Source organism: Schistocerca americana, unplaced genomic scaffold (genome assembly GCF_021461395.2).
Source record: "Schistocerca americana isolate TAMUIC-IGC-003095 unplaced genomic scaffold, iqSchAmer2.1 HiC_scaffold_16, whole genome shotgun sequence".
NCBI lineage: Eukaryota > Metazoa > Arthropoda > Insecta > Orthoptera > Acrididae > Schistocerca > Schistocerca americana.
In genome coordinates this window covers 3345579-3356464 of record NW_025725687.1, presented here as the reverse complement: position 1 = coordinate 3356464, position 10886 = coordinate 3345579, and positions in this window count along the sequence as shown.

Sequence of the window (10886 nt, the reverse complement as noted above, 5' to 3'; positions counted from 1 at the left end):
GCTATTTCTGTGTTTCATCGAAAACAAGAAGGTCTAAGGGATACAGTAAACCTGAAGTGAAGCATCGGAATCAAAAACTGGACTCACAGGAGAGGTTCAAATCATAGAAAGTGAGAGTGTCAGTCCTCTTGTACTTAAGTCGGCATTGTGCCTTTTGTTTTCAATTCGGATGCAATTTCTGTGTTTCATCGTAAATAAGAAGGTCCAAGGTGTACTGTAAATCTGAAGTGAAGCATCGGAATCTAAAACTGGACTCACAGGAGATGTTAAAATCATAGAAAGTTGGAGTGTCAGTCCTCTTTTACTTAAATCGGCATTGTGACTTTTGTATTATATTCGGATGCAATTTCTGTGTTTCATCGTCAATAAGAATGTCCAAGGGATACAGTAAACCTGAAGTGAAGCATCGGAATCTAAAACTGGACTCACAGGAGAGGTTCAAATCATAGAATGTTAGAGTGTCAGTCCTCTTGTACTTAAGTCGGCATTGTGCCTTTTGTATTAAATTCGGATGCAATTTCTGTGTTTCATCGTAAATAAGAAGGTCCAAGGTATGCAGTAAAACTAAAGTGAAGCATCGGAATCTAAAACTAAACTCACAGGAGACGTTCAAATCATAGAAAGTTAGAGTGTCAGTCCTCTTATACCTAAGTCGGCATTGCGCCTTTTGTATTAAATTCAGATGCAATTTCTGTGTTTCATCGTCAATAAGATGGTCCAAGGGGTACAGTAAACCTGACGCGAAGCATCGGAAACTGTAACTAGACTCACAGGAGAGGTTCAAATCATAGAAAGTTAGAGTGTCAGTCATATTGTACTTAAGTCGGCATTGTGCCTTTTGTATTAAATTCGGATGCAATTTCTGTGTTTCATCGTCAATAAAAAGGTAAAAGGTTTACTGGAAACCTGAAGTGAAGAATCGGAATCTAAAACTGGACTCACAGGAGAGGTTCAAATCATAGAAAGTTAGAGTGTCAGTCCTCTTGTACTTAAGTCTGCATTGTGCCTTTTGTATTAAAGTCAGATGCTATATCTGTGTTTCATCGTCAATAAGAAGATCCAATTTATACAGTAAACCTGAAGTGAAGCATGGGAATCTAAAACTGGACTCACTGGAGAGGTTCAAATCATAGAAAGTTAGAGTCTCAGTCCTCTTGTACTTAAGTCGGCATTGTGCCTTTTGTATTAAATTTGGATGCAATTTCTGTGATTCATCGTCAATAAGAAGGTTCAAGGAATACAGGTAAACTGAAGTGAAGCATCGGAATCTATAAATGGACTTACAGGAGAGGTTCAAATCATAGAAAGTTAGATTGTCAGTCCTCTTGTACTTAAGTCGGCATTGTGCCTTTTGAATTAAATGCGGGTGCAATTTCTGTGTTTCATCGTCAATAAGAAGGTCCAAGGGATACAGTAAACCTGAAGTGAAGCATCGCAATCTACAACTGTACTCGAAGGAGAGGTTCAACTCATAGGAAGTTAGAGTGTCAGTCCTCTTGTACTTAAGTCGGCATTGTGCCTTTTGTATTAAATTCAGATGCAATTTCTGTGCTTCATCGTCAATAAGATGGGCCAAGGGATACAGTAAACCTGAAGCGAAGCATCGGAATCTAAAACTGGACTCACAGGAGAGGATCAAATCAAAGGAAGTTAGAGTGTCAGTCCCCTTGTTCTTAAGTCGGCATTGTGACTTTTGTATTAAATTCGGATGCAATTTCTGTGTTTCATCGTCAATAAGAGGGCCCAAGGTATACAGTTAACCTGAAGTGAAGCATCGGAATCTAAAACTGGATTCACAGGAGAGGTTTAAATCATAGATAGTTAGTGTGTCAGTCCTCTTGTACTTTAGTCACCATTGTGCCCTATTTATTAATTCGGATGCAATTTCTGTGCTTCATCGTCAATAAGAAGGTCCAAGGTATACAGAAAACCTAAAGAGAAAGCATCGGAAACTAAAAATGGACTCATAGGAGCGGTTAAATCATAGAAAGTTGGAGTGTCAGTCCTCTTGTACTTAAGTCGGCATTGTGCCTTTTGTATTAAATTCGGATGCAATTTCTATGTTTCATCTTCAATAAGAATGTCCAAGGGATACAGTAAACCTGAAGTGCAGCATCGGAATCTAAAACTGGACTCACACGAGAGGTTCAAATAATAGAATGTTAGAGTGTCAGTCCTCTTGTACTAAAGTCGGCTTTGTGCCTTTTGTATTAAATTCGGATGCTATTTCTGTGTTTCATCGTAAATAAGAGGGTCCAAGGTATACAGTAAACCTAAAGTGAAGCATCGGAATCTAAAACTGCACTCGCTGGAGAGGTTCAAATCATAGGAAGTTAGAGTGTCAGTCCTCTTGTACTTAAGTCGGCATTGTGCCTTTTGTATTAAATTCGGATGGAATTTCTGTGTTTCATCGTCAATAAGATGGTCCAAGTGGTACAGTAAACCTGAAGTGATGCATCGGAAACTATAACTAGACTCACAAGAGAGGTTCAAATCATAGAAAGTTAGAGAGTCAGTCCTATTGTACTTAATTCGGCATTGTGCCTTTTGTATTAAATTCGGATGCAATTTCTGTGTTTTATCGTCAATAAGAAGGTCCAAGGTTTACAGGAAACCTGAAGTGAAGCATCGGAATGTAAAACTGGACTCACAGGAGAGGTTCAAATCATAGAAAATTAGAGTGTCAGTCCTCTTGTACCTATGTCGGCATTGTGCCTTTTGTATTAAATTCGGATGCAATTTCTATGCTTCATCGTCAATAAGTGGGTCCAAGGGATACAGTAATCCTGAAGTGAAGCATCAGAATCTAAAACTGTACTCACAGGAGAGGTTCAAATCATAGAAAGCTAGAGTGCCTGTCCTCTTGTACTTAAGTCGGCATTGTGCCTTTGGTATTAAATTCGGATGCAATTTCTGTGTTTCATTGTCAATAAGAAGGTCCAAGGTATACAGGAAACCTGAAGTGAAGCATCGGAATCTGAAACTGGACTCACAGGAGAGGTTAAAGTCATAGAAAATTAGAGTGTCATTCCTCTTGTACTTAAGTCAGCATTGTGCCTTTTACATTAAATTCGGATGCAATTTCTTTGTTTCATCGTCAATAAGAAGATCCAAGGCATACAGTAAACCTGAAGTGAAGCATGGGATTATAAAACTGGACTCACAGGAGAGGTTCAAATCATAGACAGTTAGAGTGTCAGTCTTCTTGTACTTAAGTCAACATTCTGCCTTTTGTATTAAATTTGGATGCAATTTCTGTGTTTCATCGTCAATAAGAATGTTCAAGGAATACAGGTTACCTGAAGTGAAGCATCGGAATCTCAAACTGGACTTACAAAGAGGTTCAAATCATAGAAAGTTAGAGTGTCAGTCCTCTGGCTCTTAAGTCGACATTGTGCCTTTTGTATTAAATTCGGATGCAATTTCTGTGCTTCATCGTCAATAAGAAGGTCCAAGGTATACAGAAAACCTGAAGAGAAAGCATCGGAATCTACAAATGGACTCACAGAGCGGTTAAATCCTGGAAAGTTAGAGTGTCAGTTCTCTTGTACTTAAGTCGGCTATGTGCCTTTTGTATTAAATTCGGATGCAATTTCTGTGTTTCATCGTCAATAAGAAGGTCCAAGGTATGCAGTGAACCTGAAGTGAAGCATCGGAATCTAAAACTGGTCTCACAGGAGAGGTTTAAATCATAGAACGTTAGATTGTCAGTCCACTTGTACTTAAGTCGGCATTTGGCCTTTTGTATTAAATTCGGATGCTATTTCTGTGTTTCATCGTCAATAAGGAGGTCCAAGGTTTACAGTAAACCTGAAGTGAAGCATCGAAATCTAAACTCAACTCACAGGAGAGGTTCAAATCATAGAAAGTTAGTGTGTCAGCCCTCTTGTACTTAAGTCGGCATTGTGCCTCTTGTATTAAATTCGGATGCAATTTCTGTGTTTCATCGTCAATGAGAAGGTCCAAGGGATACGGTAAACCTGAAGTGAAGCATCGGAATCTAAAACTGGACTCTCAGGAGAGGTTCAAATAATAGATTGTTTGAGTGTCAGTTCTCTGTTCCTTAAGTCGGCATTGTGCCTTTTGTATTAAATTCGGATGCAATTTCTGTGTTTCATCCGCAATAAGCAGGTCCCAAGGGATACAGTAAACCTGAAGTGAAGCATCGGAATCTAAAACTGGACTCACAGGAAAGGTTCAAATCATAGAAAGTTAGAGTGTCAGTCCACTTGTACTTAAGTCGGCATTGTGCCTTTTGTATTAAATTCAGATGCAATTTCTGTGTTTCATCGTCAATAAGATGGTCCAAGGGGTACAGTAAACCTGAAGTGAAGCATCGGATCTAAAACTGGACTCATAGGAGAGGTTCAAATCATAGAAAGTTAGAGAGTCAGTCCTATTGTACTTAATTCGGCATTGTGCCTTTTGTATTAAATTCGGATGCAATTTCTGTGTTTCATCGTCAATAAGAAGATCCAAGGTTTACAGGAAACCTGAAGTGAAGCATCGGAATGTAAAACTGGACTCACAGGAGAGGTTCAAATCATAGAAAGTTAGAGTGTCAGTCCTGTTGTACCTATGTCGGCATTGTGCCTTTTGTATTAAATTCGGATGCAATTTCTGTGTTTCATCGTCAATAAGAAGGTCCAAGGGATGCAGTAAACCTGAAGTGAATCATCGGAATCTAAAACTGGACTCACAGGACATTTTAAGATCATAGAAAGTTAGAGTGTCAGTCCTATTGTACTTAAGTCGGCATTGTGCCTTTTGTATTAAATTCGGATGCAATTTCTGTGTTTCATCGTCAATAAGAAGGTCCAAGGGATACAGTAAACCTGAAGTGAAGCATCGGAATCTAAAACTGGACTCACAGGAGAGGTTCAAATCATAAAAGTTAGAGTGTCAGTCCACTTGTACTTAAGTCGGCATTGTGCCTTTTGTATTAAATTCAGATGCAATTTCTGTGTTTTATCGTCAATAAGATGGTCCAAGGGGTACAGTTAACCTGAAGTGAAGCATCGGATCTAAAACTGGACTCATAGGAGAGGTTCAAATCATAGAAAGTAAGAGCGTCAGTCCTCTTGTACTTAAGTCGGCATTGTGCCTTTTGTATTAAATTCGGATGCAATTTCTGTGTTTCATCGTCAATAAGAAGGTCCAACGTATACAGTAAACCTGAAGTAAAGCATCGGAATCAAAAACTGGTCTCACAGGAGGGGTTCAAATCATAGAATGTTAGAGTGACAGTCCTCTTGTGCTTAAGTCGGTATTGTGCTTTTTGTATTAAATTCGGATGGAATTTCTGTGTTTCATCGTCAATGAGAAGGTCCAAGGTATACAGTAAACCTGAAGTAAAGCATCGGAATCAAAAACTGGTCTCACAGGAGAGGTTCAAATCATAAAAAGTTAGAGTGTCAGTCCTCTTGTACCTAAGTCGGCATTGTGCCTTTTGTATTAAATTCGGATGGAATTTCTGTGTTTCATCGTCAATAAGATGGTCCAAGTGGTACAGTAAACCTGAAGTAAAGCATCGGAAACTATAACTAGACTCACAAGAGAGGTTCAAATCATAGAAATTTAGAGAGTCAGTCCTATTGTACTTACTTCGGCATTGTGCCTTTTGTATTAAATTCGGATGCAATTTCTGTATTCATCGTCAATAAGAAGATCCAAGGTTTACAGGAAACCTGAAGTGAAGCATCGGAATGTAAAACTGGACTCACAGGAGATGTTCAAATCATAGAAAATTAGAGTGTCAGTACTCTTGTACCTATGTCGGCATTGTGCCTTTTGTATTAAATTCGGATGCAATTTCTATGCTTCATCGTCAATAAGAGGGTCCAAGGGATACAGTAATCCTGAAGTGAAGCATCGGAATCTAAAACTGTACTCACAGGAGAGGTTCAAATCATAGGAAGCTAGAGTGCCAGTCCTCTTGTACTTAAGTCGGCATTGTGCCTTTTGTATTAAATTCGGATGTAATTTCTGTGTTTCATTGTCAATAAGAAGGTCCAAGGTATACAGGAAACCTAAAGTGAAGCATCGGAATCTGAAACTGGACTCACAGGAGAGGTTCAAATCATAGAAAGTTAGTGTGTCAGCCCTCTTGTACTTAAGTCGGCATTGTGCCTTTTGTATTAAATTCGGATATAATTTCTGTGTTTCATCGTCAATAAGAAGGTCCAAGGGATGCAGTAAACCTGAAGTGAATCATCGGGATCTAAAACTGGACTCACAGGACAGGTTAAGATCATAGAAAGTTAGAGTGTCAGTCCTATTGTACTTAAGTCGGCATTGTGCCTTTTGTATTAAATTCGGATGCAATTTCTGTGTTTCATCGTCAATAAGAAGGTCCAAGGGATACAGTAAACCTGAAGTGAAGCATCGGAATCTAAAACTGGTCTCACAGGAGAGGTTCAAATCATAAATAGTTAGAGTGTCAGTTCCACTTCTACTTAAGTCGGCATTGTGCCTTTTGTTTTAAATTCAGATGCAATTTCTGTGTTTTATCGTCAATAAGATGGTCCAAGGGATACAGTAAACCTGAAGTGAAGCATCGGATCTAAAACTGGACTCACAGGAGAGGTCCAAATCATAGAAAGTAAGAGCGTCAGTCCTCTTGTACTTAAGTCGGCATTGTGCCTTTTGTATTAAATTCGGATGCAATTTCTGTGTTTCATCGTCAATAAGAAGATCCAAGGTATACAGTAAACCTGAAGTAAAATATCGATATCAAAAACTGGTCTCACAGGAGAGGTTCAAATCATAGAAAGTTAGAGTGTCAGTCCTCTTGTACTTAAGTCGGTATTGTGGCTTTTGTATTAAATTCGGATGGAATTTCTGTGTTTCATCGTCAATAAGAAGGTCCAAGGTATACAGTAAACCTAATGTGAAGCATCGGAATCAAAAACTGGACTCACAGGTGAGGTTCAAATGATAGAAAGTTAGAGTGTCGGTCCTCTTGTACTTAAGACGGCATTGTGCCTTTTGTATTAAATTCGGTTGCAATTTCTGTGTTTCATCGTCAATAAGAAGGTCCAAGGTATACAGTAAACCTGAAGTGAAGCATCGGAATCTACAACTCATCTCACAGGTGGGGTTCAAATCATAGAAAGTTTGAATGTCAGTCCTCTTGTAATTAAGTCGGCATTGTGAAATTTGTATTATATTCGGATGCAATTTCTGTGTTTCATCGTCAATAAGAAGGTCCAAGGTATGCAGCAAAACTGAAGTGAAGCATTGGAATCTAAAACTGGATTCACAGGAGAGGTTTAGATCATAGAAAGTTAGAGTGTCAGGCCTCTTGTACTTAAGTCGGTATTGTGCCTTTTGTATTAAATTCGGATGCAATTTCTGTGTTTCATCGTCTATAAGAAGGTCCAAGGGATACAGTAAACCTGAAGTGAAGCATTGGAATCTAAAACTGGACTCACAGGAGAAGATCATATCATAGAACGTTAGAGTGTCAGTCCTCTTGTACTTAAGTCGGCATTGTGCCTTTTGTATTAAATTGGATGCATTTTCTGCGTTTCATGGTCAAAACGTATGACCAAGGTATACAGTAAACCTGAAGTGAAGCATCGGAATCTACAACTCAACTCACAGGAGAGGTTTAAATCATAGAAAGTTAGAGTGTCAGTCCTCTTGTACTTAAGTTGGCATTGTGCTTTTTGTATTAAATTCGGATGCAAATTCTGTGTTTCATCGTCAATAAGATGGTCCAAGTGGTACAGTAAACCTGTGGTGAAGCATCGGAAAGTATAACTAGACTCACAGGAGGGGTTCAAATCATAGAAAGTTAGAGAGTCTGTCCTATTGTACTTAAGTCGGCATTGCGCCTTTTGTATTAAATTCGGATGCAATTTCTGTGTTTCATCGCCAATAAGGAGGTCCAACGTTTACAGTAAACCTGAAGTGAAGCATCGAAATCTAAAACTCAACTCAATGGAGAGGTTCAAATCATAGAAAGTTAGAGTGTCTGTCCTCTTGTACTTAAGTCGGCATTGTACCTTTTGTATTAAATTCGGATGAAATTTCTGTTTTTCATCGTCAATAAGAACGTCCAAGGTATGCAGTAAACCTGAAGTGAAGCATCGGAATCTAAAACTGGTCTCACAGGAGAGGTTTAAATCATAGAAAGTTAGAGTGTCAGTCCTCTTGTACTTAAGTCGGCATTGTGCCTTTTGTATTAAATTCGGAAGCAATTTCTGTGTTTCATCGTCTATAGGAAGGGCCAAGGGATACAGTAAACCTGAAGTGAAGCATCGGAATCAAAAACTGGACTCACAGGAGAGGATCAAATCATAGAACGTTAGAGTGTCAGTCCTCTTGTATTTAAGTAGGCATTGTGCCTTTTGTATTAAATTGGATGATTTCTCTGTGTTTCATCGTCAATAAGTATGACCAAGTTATACAGTAAACCTGAAGTGAAGCATCGGAATCTACAACTCAACTCACAGGAGAGGTTTATATCATAGAAAGTTAGAGAGTCAGTCCTCTTGTACTTAAAACGCCATTGTGCCTTTGTATTAATTTCGGATGCAATTTCTGAGTTTCGTCGTCAATAAGAAGGTCCAAGGTTTACAGTAAACCTGAAGTGAAGCATCGGAGTCTAAAACTGGACTCTCAGGACAGGTTCAAATCATAGAAGGTTTGAGTGTCAGTCCTCTTGTACTCAAGTCGGCATTGTGCCTTTTGTATTAAATTCGGATGCAATTTCTGTGTTTCATCGTCAATCAGAAGGTCCAAAGGATCCAGTAAACCTGAAGTGAAGCATCGGAATCTAAAACCTGGACTCACAGGAGAGGTTCAAATCATAGAAAGTTAGAGTGTCAGTCCTCTTGTACTTAAGTCGGCATTGTGCCTTTTGTATTAAATTCGGATGCAATTTCTGTATTTTATCGTCAATAAGGAGGTCCAAGGTTTACAGTAATCCTGAAGTGAAGCATCGAAATCTAAAACTCAACTCACAGGAGAGGTTCACATCATGGAAAGTTAGAGTGTCAGTCCTCTTGTACTTAAGTCGGCATTGTGCCTTTTGTATTAAATTCGGATGCACTTTCTGTGTTTCATCGTCTACAAGAAGGTCCAAGGGATACAGTAAACCTGAAGTGAAGCATCGGAATCTAAAACTGGACTCACAGGAGAGGATCATATCATAGAACGTTAGAGTGACAGTCCTCTTGTACTTAAGTCGGCATTGTGCCTTTTGTATTAAATTGGATGCATTTTCTGTGTTTCATCATCAATAAGAATGACCAAGGTATACAGTAAACTTGAAGTGAAGCATCGGAATCTACAACTCAACTCACAGGAGAGGTTTATATCATAGAAAGTCAGTGTGTCAGTCCCCTTGTACATAAGTCGGCATTGGGCCTTTTGTATTAAATTCGGATGCAATTTCTGTGTTTCATCGTCAATAAGAAGATCCAAGGTATACAGTTAACCTGAAGTGAAGCATCGGAATCTAAAACTGGACGCACAGGAGAGGTTTATATCATAGAAAGTTAGAGTGTCAGTCCTCTTGTACTTAAGTCGGCAGTGTGCCTTTTGCATTAAATTCGGATGCAATTTCTGTCCTTCATCGTCAATAAGAAAGTCCAAGGGATACATTAACCTGAAGTGAAGCATCGGAATCTAAAACTGGACTCACAGGAGAGGTTCAAATCATAGAACGTTAGAGTGTCAGTCCTCTTGTACTTAAGTCGGCAATGTGACTTTTGTATTAAATTCGGGTGCAATTTCTGTGTTTCATCGTCAATAAGATTGTCCAAGGTATACAGTAAACCTGAAGTGAAGCATCGGAATCTGCAACTCAACTCGCAGGAGAGGTTCAAATCATAGAAAGTTAGAGGGTCAGTCCTCTTGTACTTAAGTCGGCATTGTGCTTTTGTATTAAATTCGGATGTATTTTCTGTGTTTCATCGTCAATAAGAAGGTCCAAGGAATACGGCAAACCTGAAGTGATACATCGGAATCCAAAACTGGATTCACAGGAGAGGTTTAAATCATAGAAAGTTAGAGTGTCAGTCCTTTTGTATTTAAGTCGCCATTGTGCCTTTTGTATTAATTTCTGATGCAATTTCTTAGTTTCATCGTCAATAAGAAGTTCCAAGGTTTACAGTAAACCTGAAGTGAAGCTTCGAAATCTAAAACTGGACTCTCAGGACAGGTTCAAATCATAGAAAGTTAGAGTGTCTGTCCTCTTGTACTTAATTCGGCATTGTGCCTTTTGTATTAAATTCGGATGCAATTTCCGTGTTTCATCATTAATAAGAAGGTCCAAGGGATACAGTAAAACTGAAGTGAAGCATCGGAATCTAAAACTGGACTCTCAGGACAGGTTCAAATCATAAGAAGTTTGAGTGTCAGTTCTCTTGTACTTAAGTCGGCATTGTGCCTTTTGTATTAAATTAGGATGCAATTTTTGTGTTTCATCGTCAATCAGAAGGTCCAAGGGAGACAGTAAACCTGAAGTGAAGCATTGGAATCTAAAACTGAACTCACAGGAGAGGTTCAAATCATAGAAAGTTAGAGTGTCAGTGCACTTGTACTTTAGTCGGCATTGTGCCTTTTGTATTAAATTGGGATGCAATTTCTGTATTTCATCGTCAATAAGAAGATCCAAGGTATATATTAAACCTGAAGTGAAGCGTCGGAATCTAAAACTGGGCTCACAGGAGAGGTTCAAGTCATAGAAAGTTAGATTGTCAGTCCTCTTGTACTTAAGTCGGCATTATGCCTCTGGTATTAAATTCGGATGCAATTTCTGTGTTTCATCGTCAATAACATGGTCCGTGGAATACAGTAAACCTGAAGTGAAGCATCGGAATCTAAAACTGGACTCACAGAAGAGGTTCAAATCATAGAAAGTTAGAGTGTCAGTC